This window comes from Pinus tabuliformis, chromosome 4_1, assembly GCF_031772625.1.
Source record: "Pinus tabuliformis cultivar Carrire ecotype Pingquan chromosome 4_1, CPIR1, whole genome shotgun sequence".
Taxonomy (NCBI): domain Eukaryota; kingdom Viridiplantae; phylum Streptophyta; class Pinopsida; order Pinales; family Pinaceae; genus Pinus; species Pinus tabuliformis.
Genome location: NC_142303.1, coordinates 845378370 through 845390413, shown reverse-complemented (window position 1 = coordinate 845390413; position 12044 = coordinate 845378370).

The window sequence follows — 12044 nt, the reverse complement described above, 5'->3', positions numbered from 1 at the left end:
AATGGTGATTAAATGTAAATCTATGACCAAGGGAAATTTTTGAAAATTAGGGTGGCCATGTGTGATAAGGATGTTGGATACTTGTCTTGTCGAAATTTTGCCTCAATCTATACTAGGTTCATAAAATAATTTTTATTTTTCAACTACAAATTAACATGATATCAATAGGTCAAATATATGACTAAAGTGAAGTTTTGTGTTGGAAAGCATATCATTAAAATGATATAATTGGTGTACTAAACATTATTGACTATGTTGTGTAATATAGGAGCCAGATGAATCCATGGTAATAGATCATGTCATATCAAATGAGGACACAATAGATGACGCAGGACATCAGGTACTCAAATTTTAACTTAAATTAGGAAAAATTAATATAATTGCATTTTGTGATACATTCATATTTTTTCACAATATTATTAAAATTTATAGTGTATTATCCAATGTTGACTGAAATCTTAAGGCACACAATCCCTTCCTTTTACCATATGAAGCCCATGCAATTTGGAGCATTCTTGAACAAAAGAAATATATATGTGTGTGTGTGTGTGTGTGTGTGTGTGAAAAATGTTGGACACCTAATCCTAAATGGGTTAGTGTGGAAGCCGAATAGACCAAAGCAGTCCAAGAGACCTTGGGATCTGAAACCCAAGAGTCACATAATGTACTATAAATGTAAATCTCTTGTTAATAAAATTGTATTGCATGTTTTATCTTTCATATCTCTCTTGTTTTCCATGTGAGTTTAACATGGTATCAGAGCGGGTGATTGCTGGTCCTGCTCATATTTGAGCCACTAATTTTTGTGGTTTTTTATATGAATTGAAATTGATATTTCTTCTGGGGTGTTGGCCATTTTATTTCAATTAATGAATCCTTGTGCACTCTCCATTTGAACGCTGGTCTGAATTTGCTTCTCAAATTATTTCTTGTGTGTATCCCATTTTTGTCCGAAGGAATTAATTTTGTCACCGTACTTCTGAGATATGTTCCCGGAATTAACTTATCTGTCACTGCTGCTCTTTTAATACATTTCCCTGCACTGAACCTTTGTAGAATGATTTGGTTTTTTCTTGTGAAATTGGTCGAGTGTTTTTGCCTGACAGTGAACACTGCCCCACATTTAAAAACTGTCTCAGAACGTGGCTTTGGAAATGATATGATGGATGGCATGTGTGCTCCTGTGAATTGTGGAAACCGTGTGATTAAAGAGGCCGTAGCATAAGCACATGAATCGTTATGACAGTTATGACAAGTGTTGCGATACAGATGGTGCAGAGATTGTGGAGCAATTTGCATTATATACAAAACGTTTGAACAAGTGAACTGGTATGTATGCTCCACTTTATTGACTGATTGATGTGCATGAATGTTTGCTTCGGGCAATGGAGAAAGTTGGTCGAATGGTATTGGGAAATAGCACAGAAAAACGCTCTCTGTCCATCATATTCGCATTATGTCTCTGCCATTCTGCACTATTCTTCTAAGAAAAGCACCTCTACTGCCTGACAATTCACCTGATTATTCTCACCTGCAATACTGAATGTGCTTGAATAGCCATTAAACTTGACTGCCTCTGTCCTGTGTCTCTGCCAAGCCTGTGTTGTCTCTGTCAAGTTAGCGTTACTGAAACAATAACACAACGCATACCACAATAGCCATTACATCGTTCTGCTAATGTGCTTGAATAGCCATTACACCGCATACTTGTAATAGCCATTACACCGTTCTGTCAAGTTACGGTTACTGAAACAACGCATATGCATGCTTGAATAGCCATTACACCGTTCTGTCAAGTTACGGTTACTGAAACAACGCATATGCATGCTTGAATAGCCATTACACCGTTCTGTCAAGTTACGGTTACTGAAACAATGCATATGCATGCTTGAATAGCCATTACATATGATATGCATGCTTGAATATCCATTACACCGTTCTGTCAAGTTACGGTTACTGAATTCGAGCGAGGAAGGAGCACGGAATCGCCCTAATTCCGCGGGAAGCATTGAGGTTTTGAGAATTTGAGGCGTTGTGGTTGAAGCTTGAAGCACATGCAAAGCAGTGCTATAACAGGCGTATACATATATATCAATCGGTCAGCGTAGAAGGTGGATATGTGTAGCGGTCAGTCCATGAGGGAGCTGCGCCTTTGTGCATGGTAACGTCGTTCCATAACCATCACCATATCAAAGTAAAGACGAAGCAAGCCTCTGTCTCTGCCCTCCTTTATACAGGCTTGATTTTACACGTCAGAGATTGTGTGATAGGCAAGTCAATGCGTTTGGGATTCTAGAGGCCACAAGGAATCGGACTTAGTGGTTTGCATCAACTTTGTACACGACAACGGCACACCCAGCAAGTTAGGCAAGAAATGGTGGGTAGAGTCTTCCTTTGATCACCCTATCAAGAGTTGCATGAGAGCGCCTGATTCGGTGCTTGTTACCATTTTTGAAATATCTGCGTTTTCATACCTGAGATTGATGGGGTGAGAGAGGCACCATAGTTCACATGCCGCTCTGCATTATTGCATACGCTGTATATGGAGGGACCGACTAGTTTTGAGGTATGTTTAAAATTTTTGAAGGCAGTGTGAAATTGTTGGAAGTCAAAATGCTGTGAAAGAAAACCTGCAATTTGAAGGGACAATAGAAAACCTCTCACTCTAAGAAGAATTTGCACTGACAACAATGGGTCTACAATCACACTAGATTATTACATAAAGGAGGCGGCAAGCATGTGCAGTTTGTAGCTTCTCGAACAAGAACTTGTGTAGCGGACCTGCAAATAGTCATTGAGGTAGTCAACAATTGTTTATGCATCGAAACTTGGCCTGAATCACATCAAAGCGTAGCGGTTTAAAGCTTGAAGCCGTTGAAGTTGTAGAGACCCACATCAATTTTGGAAGCCTTGAATGGTGCGCTGGCACTATTTCATTATGTTGCGAGTTGTTTTGAATTGAAGACTGCCTTAATACTAGTGTTGAATGGACCGAATGACCCTCATATGCATTGGTCAAAAGCGCAGTGGAGAAGCAATGTAACGGTTTTTCTGGATGTTGAAGAATGTATCGGTTCATTTGCAATCGATCATCAGAGTTCTGCTGGAGAGCAAACAGCGTTTTGATAATCCAGAAATGACATGCCAGAAGGTCTTCCTCCAATGCTTCCCTCTTCAAACGCTTCAGAATCCTCTGTCAGCACCTTAAACTAAGTGAAGTCACTGCATGGCAGAGACTGTCACCAGCATTCCGAACATTTCCCTTTTTGTCATCCATAGCTCGAAAAGTTGTGATCCAGACTCTCTCTAGGTACTTTCCAAACTTATCAAATTTGCGCCCCTGAAAGAGCAAGGCATTGAAGTGTTTGTAAGGGTGGCAAATGTGTTCCTGAATATCTCGTGTGGAAAATGTCCATGCTAAGAACGCTTTTTTAGCTACAGGAGGAACATGACCAGAGATATGTGCTCCACAATCTAAGTTTGAATTGGAATTATTCTCCATGTATGTGAACCGAGAAGAGCAAGAGGCATCTTTGTACTGCTATAGTAGATGAAAGTTCTTCTGGTTTGTTGATCATAAAGATCCTCTTTTTGACTTAGTTGTAAGCTTTTTTTGACATCAAGCTCACCAGTTTTATTTCCAACAATTCTCTTTGCTACCAGTGGTTTTTTAACTGAACTTGCAATAGCTGGAGGTGGAAGACCTACTTCAGCTTTAGAAGGAACTGCTTGAGAGACATTGCTGCAGTTTTTTGATACTCTATAAAACTTATATTCAAGAGACAGTGTTGATGAGCTAACGAAATTGGGTGTCTGAACTTGGTCTATTGTAGATGTTATTACTAAGATTATATGTCTATATCAAGTGTTGAGATATAAAAGTTTTCAATAAGAACGAATCTGCATTATCTAGTTTGTTGACTCCTTGCAAATTTTGAGAAAGAAAGAATTATAGTGTTGAATGAATACTTAAGTTGCTTTCTGGTATACTTCAAGACTTTCTTGGCCTACTGTAAAGCAATTCAAGTTGATCTGGTTTCAGCATCTTCGAATTCTACCTGTTGCTTCTTGTTTCACACTGATCATTTGCTGCACACTTATAAGGATATTGTTGTGTACTGTGAGTAGATATTACTTTTCTGCATTGAGTAGTAGTTGTGACTAGTTTGTTAAGGTGTAAATCAGACATTGAAAAAAGAAATGGCCAGAACCAGTGAAGTATTACAGTTCCTTAAAACTCTGATATTATCTACTGTTGATGACACATTACAAATCAGCAAAGGATCTCTCTCAGAAATTCAGACATGTCTACAAAATGCACAGGAAAAGATCGATTTTTTGCAGCTTGAATCACAACTACAGCAAGAAGAGCTACATCAAAATAGACACCATTTTGAACCTGTTTTTGTTCAGAACATTGAGACAACCACCCATCAGCAGCATGTTAATAATGTTACAGTTCATTCAAATAAAGCAGCAGTTGTATATGCAGATGCAGAAACTCAGTCTGCACTTCCCAAGCCCATCATCAGACATTGGGAACAGCTTGTCCACAACAAGCACAAAACTGGTCTTGGATATGACAAGGACTTGTCCTTTCATATTCCAGACTATGCCAAGCCCATTCAGTTTCAGAGTGCTGGATTCATTCATGACAGTTCACTTGCTCCTCATGACAGTTCACCTCCAGCTGTTCCAGATTCTGCCCCTCTTCCACAGCAACAACAACAACAACAAAAACAACAGATCGTGAAATGCCAACACTGTGATCGAGTTGGCCATTTGAAAGATCACTGTTTTGATCTTCATCCATGTAATCACTGTCATAAAACCAACCATTCTTCACATAGATGCTTCAAAAACAAACGTCCTGCAAGAACAAAGATTCATCTTGGATGGATTGCTTCTTAGCAATGGGCATCAACAGCCAAGAAGATATTCCAAACACATGTCAGAACTTGTTCCAGAGTATTGAACAGTCTTGCAGTTGAGTTTTCTCCATCTTCTCACCTTGTATCTGACAGGGGGGGAAATGATGGTCATCTACAAGCTTCAAAGCCACATCAAGCGAGCCCAAGCCACAACCTGCCACACCAGTTTCAGAGTTGTAGCCAGAGACAAAGATACCTGAACATGCCTTCAGTTGGCAATCTGGGACACTTCCTCTAGCAGAAGACTTCAGCTTCTTGCCAGTTTTGGAAGAGTTCCGGGAACAAAATTGAGAACACTTCCTCTAGCAGAAGACACCAGCTTCTAGCCAGCTTTGGAAGAGTTCAGGAATTGCATTAAGCATTCCAGAGTTGTTGGTCATCCTTAAACCATCACAGGTTGAGACTTCCCTTTTCAAGTTGAAGTTTTACCTTTTATGTGGGGTGAGACCTCCCTTTTATGGTTGAAGGTTTCCCTCTTTAAAACAATAGGATCACTTCCTCTAGCATAAAACTTCAGTTTCTTGCCAATTTTGGAAGAGTTCCGGGAACTGCACTAAGCGTTCCAGTGTTGGTGGTCATCCTTAAACCACCGCCCTTTTTACCAACATTTCATAGAGCACATTCAGCCTACTGCTGCCATGCATTTTTTGCACATTTTGTATTACAGCTCTCTTCTTGGACTCATACATAACCCTTCGGATTAAGGGGGGGAATGTTGGACACCTAATCCTAAATGGGTTAGTGTGGAAGCCGAATAGACCAAAGCAGTCCAAGAGACCTTGGGATCTGAAACCCAAGAGTCACATAATGTACTATAAATGTAAATCTCTTGTTAATAAAATTGTATTGCATGTTTTATCTTTCATATCTCTCTTGCTGCCCATGTGAGTTTAACAAAAAATAAAAAATATCTAATTGTGTTAATGTTACCTATGAGTAAAAAAATACTCTCCAAGTTGAATCATTCAATTTGCCCTTGAAATGAAGGTTGGTCATGCATTTTTGTGAAGTAGGCCAAAATTCCATTGCTTCACTAAAATGCACATCGAGGCTTCATTTCTTAGCCAATTTGATTGATTCAAATTGTATAATATTTAATTACTAATTTTACACACTAATTTTCTTCTAGTAAGTTTCCTCTCTTCACAAACTGTTGACACTTTTGGGGAGACACCATGAAATACAATTGCTCCAACACTTTCATTTACATTAACTTCAACCTTTAGATCACTAAATTAAAAAAAAATATTTGTATTAATGTTACTTATGATAAAAAAATTACTCTCCAATTTGAATCTTTCAATTTGGCCTTGAAATGAAGGTTGGGCGTGCATTTTTGTGAAGTTGGCCAAAATTGCCTTGCTTCATTAAAATGCACGCCCAAGATTCATTTATTGCCTAATCTAATTGATTCAAATTGTAAATTCTTTATTTTATTATTTTATGCACTTTTACATTGTTATATATTTACGAACCAATAGAGTAGTAACCGTGTTAATTTTCTTAGGGCTAGAAGTCTCTATTGTAGACAATTGCATTTGAAAACGATTTCAACATTTTCACATTACATTCACCCCATATCATGATAAACAATTATGTAGAGAGAGATTAATAATAACAAAGCAACAAAATAGTCATAGGTTTGTCATGATATCTCTATCATAGGTATATCATGATATCTTTGTCATAGGGATCAACATATCTCCTTCGTATCTTTGTCATAATTTTTTCTCATATCATAGATAATAAGGCCCAAAGAGGATGTTGTCATACCCAAGAATTGAGGCCCATTAGGGTGTTGTTACACCACAAGACTGAGGCCCATTAGGGAATTGTTACACCATAATACTAAGGCCCATTAGTACGTAGTGGTATTCTAATAGATAAGAAGCCCCAAGGAAATCATTTTCATACCCAAGAACTGAGGCCCATTAGGGAATTGTTACACCACAAGATTGAGGCCCATTAGGGCGTTATTACACCAAAATATTGAGGTACAATTTCACAAACCCATAGGATGGAATTATAATTATATCGTTGCCAATTAATTATAAGTCATAGTGTGCATTTATTTGAGGCACAAGAACCCTTCCTTTTACCCTATGAACTCCGTGAAATTTGGAGTATTCTTGAACAACAAAAATATATATGTGAAAAATTTAATATTTAATCGTATTAACGTTACTTATGAGTAAAAAAATACTCTCCAAGTCAAATCATTCAATTTTTCCTTGGAATGAGGAATGGGTTTTCATTTTTGTGAAGCAAGCCAAAATTGCCTTGTTTCACTAAAATGCACGCCCAAGCTTCATTTATTGGCCAATTTGATTGATTCAAATTGTAGATTTTTTATTTTATTATTGTAAACACTTTTTCAATGTTATATCTTTACTTTGAGCTTAAATATTTATACTTCATGTTTCATACAACATTCTAAGTTTTGTTTCAACTTGTCTTATGTGAAAGTTGTGTATAAGTGGAAAACATAGTTATGCAAGATATTTGTAAGACATGATGCAAGGTTATATCTTAAGGTTAGGTATTGTCTAATCATGTGCCATTTCAAATTTCATTATGAAGAGTGTAATTGGTTTTGCCCGAGAGCACACATTTGCTCCGACTTGAGCATTGGAAAATACGATAAATTGCTACATCGACAAACTTGGATAGAGATCAGAAACTCAATTTTTTTTTCCATGAGGCCTTTCAGGTCAAACTTATTGGTTGAAAATGCACAATAATGGTGATTAAATGTGATTCTACATTCAAGGGAAATGTTTGAAAATTAGGATGGCCATGTGGGATATGGATGTTGGATACTTTTCTTGTTGAAAATTTGGCTCGATGTATATCCCTAGGGTCATAAAATTATTTGTTTTCAACTCCAAATTAACATGATATCAATATGTAAAATATATGACTAAAGTGAAGTTTTGCGTTGGATAGCATATTCATTGAATTGATATAATTGGTGTACTAAACATTATTGGCTATGTTGTGTATTACATGACCCAGATGAGGCCATGACAACAGATCATGTCATATCAAATGAGGACACAATGGATGATGCAGGACATCAAGTACTCAAATTTTGACTTAACTTATGAAAAATTGATATAATGGCATTTTGTGATACACCCATATTTTTTCAAGATATTATTAAAATTTATAGTGTATTATCCAACCTTGACAAAAATTAATGATGTTGTTGATTATTTTAGATGGATATTGGAGCAAATGCAAAGCCTGAGGCTTCAACTAGAAAAAAATTGATATGTACATGTACGTGGACCTAAAACTATTAAATCATGTAGAAGATAGTGGGTGGAAGAGCATAAGACAATGGATCTTGAAGACACAACAAGTTATTGCATTGAACAAGAGGTTGGTCAATACTATAGTACATGGGATGAATACTTTGAAAAAAATGTTGTTTTTGGAGGTTTTGTATGTCATGGAAAGAAACAATTTAAACACGTGATTGTACAAAAACATTACGTAGATGATGAACTTATAGTGGGTAGTATGCCTCCTACAATCGACTTGAATCCAATAGGAATTGTAGTAAGGAATTTTCCAATTTGATATAAATAATATGTATTCTTCTTTTCAACATTGTTTTATATCATTTAAATAATTATATTTTTCTTAATGATTACTTGCAGGATAAATTTCTTCATTAAAATTTTCTTTGAGCACCAACTTCCAGCCTAGAGGGCAATAATCATTTATTTCATGATACATGTAACAAAAATATGTGTTGGCATATACCAACTCGAAAGATGAGGAATTGATGAAAATAAGTAACAAAACAAGAACCAATTTAAAGATGCATAATTTACTTAAAGAAAATGGGAATGTGGACTACATAACCTATGAGAATGAATGTGACGAAGATGATGAATTTCCCTTAAGTTTGAGATCAATTTACAAATAGACATTTGATTGTCGACTATGTTTCACTTGGCCTAGTGATCAACAAATACATAGAGTGCATGAGGTGTTTCAATTTTGGAGATACAGCTACATTATACGACCCTCCAATATTCATGGAGCAAATCTAGGCCTCTTTATTTTCCAAAATTTCCATGTGGGATCTAAACATAGAAACAATTCACAACAAACCACTAGGAGATTAATGCCATATTATGGTCCATCATATTAAATTAGTGAATGGATAAGGCTAGAAGAATATAAGCTTAACATTTCAACATATGGTCTCAGTTCAAATATGTATACACACCGTCTCTAGATGGAAAGTGGAAAAGAAATTAATAGAAGTCATCTTATGTATATTGATGGATGCACATAGACACACAAAAACATTGCAAGATTTATAATTAGTAGTAAGGGAAGGGACCCTACTGTAAGAATGAATTGTCAATTTGTGGAGGTTATAAATGATAAAGATGGACATATGGAAAGAGAGGTTGATATATTGATAATGGTTGAGGCTATTATGGACATTACCATTGGGGATGAGTTATTGATTAATTACCCATTCTTAAAACACACTCTTGCATGAAATAAAATGGAAGAACAAGGTCTCTCTAAGGATGTTATTAAGGGAAAAAAAACCAAAGAATAATCAATGAGTGTAGACTGATGTTTCATAAACCATGTTGTCAAAATTGTGTTTTATTTTAAATTATTGTATAAAAAAGGTTGTTTATAAAATAGTGTTTCATTATTCAATTGATATATATATATATATATATATATATATATATATATATATATATATTATTGAGAAATACTTCATTATGTTTCTTTGAAATTGATACATTCATGATTTATCCAATTGTTGTCTAATATTAAATTGTGTGTGTGTGTTGATAGCTAGAAGATATTGATGATACACCTACTAATACCCAAGTCAAACTGGGTTATTAATATTTGGACATGATGATCCAAACCATCCTTTAGACCATACCAGGGCGAAAAGAGAAAGGTTGAAGAGAACACTACCAACTGAGAAATTTGAAGAGAAGATGAGATTAACATACATTGATGGCATGCCACCTAGCCTTAATGATGATTATGATAGTGAAAATGTAATGCATGAAAAAGGGTTGAATGAAATGATTAGAGGTTTCTTTGGGGATGGAAAAAATGATGATGATAATGATCATATGGTTGAAGGTAACAATGATAGTAGGGGTAATTGCCACCAACGTAATATTGATGATAAAAACCTGAAAGACTCAATCAAACACGTAGTTGCTAAACAAATTTGATCTAAATCAAGAGACACAATTATGCTCTAATGATCTATAGAAATTAACTCACAATTTAGAACAAAATTCATAAACATGCATCAATCACATACACAAGTACACAAATGTATCTAGGGGAAATCAACTGGTAAAAAAATTTAGTCTTCTTGTATTAATAAGATGAATAGAGAATCTATTACAATTGCTAGCTCCAACTCTAAGCTCAACATGCAGAAGAATAATTGTTCTCTTTTCTCAATGAGAAGTTCTAACCCAAACTTATTCATTTTTTTCCTCCACCTGACCTCCTCTTTATTTGCGGAATTCCTAAGAAAATGAGCCCCTGTTCTTTAGGAATTTCCTCCAAAATGATTGTGAAATTCCAAAGGATTGATCATTGATTTCATACAACACATGTACACTCAAAAGTAGTCTACAATTGATGTTACACTACCTTGTAATCTCCACCACAATTAAGCAATTCGAATTCCTTATATGTGTGAGATATTTTTAGTTGATTGATCAATTAATTGGATGATCTCTAAGTTAGAATGTCGTTCCATTGCACAACTAACCTCCAACTAGTTCTATTGATTGTTAGAACTAGTTTAACTGAGTACAACTAGAAATAACTGAAGTGGATTGCTACAAATTAGTAATCAACACATGAAAACTAAACTCCAAGCCCATCAACTCGAATTTAGTGAAAAGATCCATGTCACCTCAGTTAACTTCCTCCAAGTTGTTTGTTGATGTTTGAATGTTCTCAATTTGACTAAGGCTAAGTCAAATTGAGCCTTTCTTGATACACTTCTCAACAAAGAGAACACTACTAGCTGAGAAATTTGAAGAGAAGATGAGATTAACATACATTAATGGCATTCCACCTAGACTTAATGATGATGATAGTGAAAATGCAATGCATGAAGAAGGATTGAATGAAATTCTTACATGTTTCTTTGGGGATGGAAAAAATGATGACGATAATGATCATATGGTTGACAGTAACAATGATAGTAGTGATAATTACCACCAACGTAATATTGAAGATAGCAACTTGAAAGGCTTAATCAAACAAGAAGCTAAGACACTCATGTTCAAATTAGATGCAAGTAAAACCTAAAAGCTTTCATGCACATTAATATTATTAGAAATTAACTCACTATTTGGTTGGTCAGACAAAGGATTCACTACCCTACTAAAGTGATTTGAAATCTATTTCTTACTTTGCATTATCAATTTGTGTACATAATTCATAAAAATTCATCAACTTTGTTTATATTTATTTAAGGGGATTTTAAAACCATATATTGTATATAAATAGTCCTAGTATAGATTGACATATCAAACATGTTCATCATAGGTAAAACATTCAATTGATTTAACCTTAGGAAATATTATAGGGTGTTAAAAATTAAAATATTCCTAGAAGAGAATGTGTTGCCATCAACTTGCAGAGAAGCACATGAGTTTTTGGTTTAGTTTGGGATTGAATATAGGAAAACTCATTCATATAAAAATGATTTCACTTTATACAGAGATAAATATCAAGACAAGGTAGAATTCCCTATACGCAAAGAGAAGAGATATTGTACATATGTACAAGGTCCTATAGTTCCAAAGAAGGTTTTACGTCACATGCCAATTATAATTATTGTAAACTTTGAAACGGGAACTATAAACTCAAAACGGGAACTCTGGCCAAAAAACCCCGAAAAAACATCAAAAACAGTGCTAAAAACGAAAAGTGTTGATGCTGGAATAACACCTTTTTTTTTCCAAGCTAAATTTTCAACATGTTTTAAAAATGACGGTGAAAACCAATTTTTGGTGCAAAAGTTGTCCAAAAAACGCCCTCAAAACGAAGTGTTGATGTTCGAATAACATTTTTTTTTTC